This window comes from Sinocyclocheilus rhinocerous, unplaced genomic scaffold (genome assembly GCF_001515625.1).
Source record: "Sinocyclocheilus rhinocerous isolate Xijiao unplaced genomic scaffold, SAMN03320098_v1.1 scaffold559, whole genome shotgun sequence".
In the NCBI taxonomy this organism is placed as follows: Eukaryota; Metazoa; Chordata; class Actinopteri; order Cypriniformes; family Cyprinidae; genus Sinocyclocheilus; species Sinocyclocheilus rhinocerous.
Window position 1 is genome coordinate 259,453 of NW_015635536.1, and position 2,013 is coordinate 261,465.

General features: G+C 38.5%; 1 protein-coding gene across 4 annotated transcripts in view; it reads left to right on the top strand.

The window, feature by feature from the left end:
* The window catches only part of kdm5c (lysine demethylase 5C), a 27,399-nt gene that overhangs the window by 13,786 nt on the left and 11,600 nt on the right, over positions 1-2,013 (top strand). The window lies entirely within an intron of this gene.

A 2,013-nucleotide genomic window follows, 5' to 3' on the forward strand; every position in this document is an offset into this window, starting at 1 on the left:
ATCACTGAATCATTCATTCAATTGATTCGTTTGAACGGCTAATTCATTCAGGAATGAAGCAAGTGGCTGTCTTTATGAATGGGTAATCATGAATCACTGACTCACTAGATTCGTTCAAAAACGCACTTTCATTGAATGAATGAAACACCGCTGTGTTTGCTTTTAGAGATGCGCAGCGGCTGAGCTGTTACTTTATTTGGAACTATTTTCGTTGATGAAATGGAGCAAAATCAGGCAGTACGTGTTTATTGAACTGTTGTATTAAATCAATATCACATTTGCAAACTCCTTGAATAATTATTAAAATCTGTCACTCTCCTTATCGTGATCTGTGGGCGCACAGAAAATGAGAGTTCTCAAGACTCAAAAGTACGTGCAAATGATAAGATCCGTCATCGCGTTATAAGCGCGGAACCTGTGGGAATGAGTATAATTATTATTGATAGCCGCAATCCTGCGCCTGAAATTCAAGTCCTGCTCTGTGTTCTCTGCTAATAACCCGACTGTGAATGATGCGAGCGTCAGTGAGAAGCTGCAGCCGTGGCGGGGAGGATTTTTGGTGTGCTGGTGTTCTGACAAATAATGCTACCTATCAGATTATGCTACCAACAAATCGTCAGAACACCGGCAGAACAACAACAATATGCTACATGTTTCTTTTCCCCTCATTTTTTCCAATTGACGGAAATCCGTCGTAGCGATGGAAAACATTCATCCCTGAGTAGTATTGTGTACATCATACTGCACCACAGTAATATTTTTCTGATAATTTCATTAAGCTAACCCAAACTTATATTTTGACGGGTTGCCTGAGGAACTTGTTTCTGTAGGTCAAAGTCAACTTTATTGTCAATTCTGCCATATGTACAGCACTACATACAGAGAATTGAAATTGCGTTACTCTCAGACCTTTGGTGCATACAGTTAACACTTAACACTAACAGTAGACATAATACAGATAAATACAGTTTAAATATATATAAAATACAACCTATACAATATACAAATAAGGACATTGTGTAAAAAGAAAAAAAGAGAGAGATAGAAAATCTCAAAATCAGGTCTATGTAGATGATATGAAGATAGTTTTACTCCAATGAAACTGTCAAATGCGCATGAAGTGACTCTTAGAGGGAGTCAGAGCAGTTCTGGAGATGTTGTTCATGTATTTATGTCCTCATATAGTGATACGACAGAAGCTGAAATCACCGCGAGCGTCGCACACTTTGTATGTGTAGAAAACAAAACCGCTCGTCTGTGCCATTTACATACACAGAGACACGCAGAACATGCAGGATTCATATTTAAATAGTATTTTTGCGGCTTAATATTTACAGATGCTAGTCCATATTGCAACTCTATTTAAGTGTACTGACCTACTTTTGATTAATTCATCCAAACTTTGACAAATTCCGTGACATTCCGCGTCATACAGTAAATTCCATTTATATGACTGGATTCCGCGATTCCGTCCGCGTTTTCCGCATCGCGGGAATCATAGATAATATTGAGGTGTTTTGCATCTTCAGTGTAATGTTAGTGGATTGGGATCTATTGCAACTTAAGTCTGCTGCTGCCTTACCTTTGAGAGACAACTGATGCGTGATCACTGAAGCAGCTGCAGTTAGCAAGCGCTTTCGGAGTGAGAGTGAATTCCGCATTGATTGGTCGGACTCATGACTCCCAACAAATCAGACAGGCGGTGGGCGGAGACTGCTTTAGGCCACAGAGTGGTGCATACAGTTAACACTTAACACTAACAGTAGACATAATACAGATAAATACAGTTTAAATATATATAAAATACAACCTATACAATATACAAATAAGGACATTGTGTAAAAAGAAAAAAAGAGAGAGATAGAAAATCTCAAAATCAGGTCTATGTAGATGATATGAAGATAGTTTTACTCCAATGAAACTGTCAAATGCGCATGAAGTGACTCTTAGAGGGAGTCAGAGCAGTTCTGGAGATGTTGTTCATGTATTTATGTCCTCATATAGTGATACGAC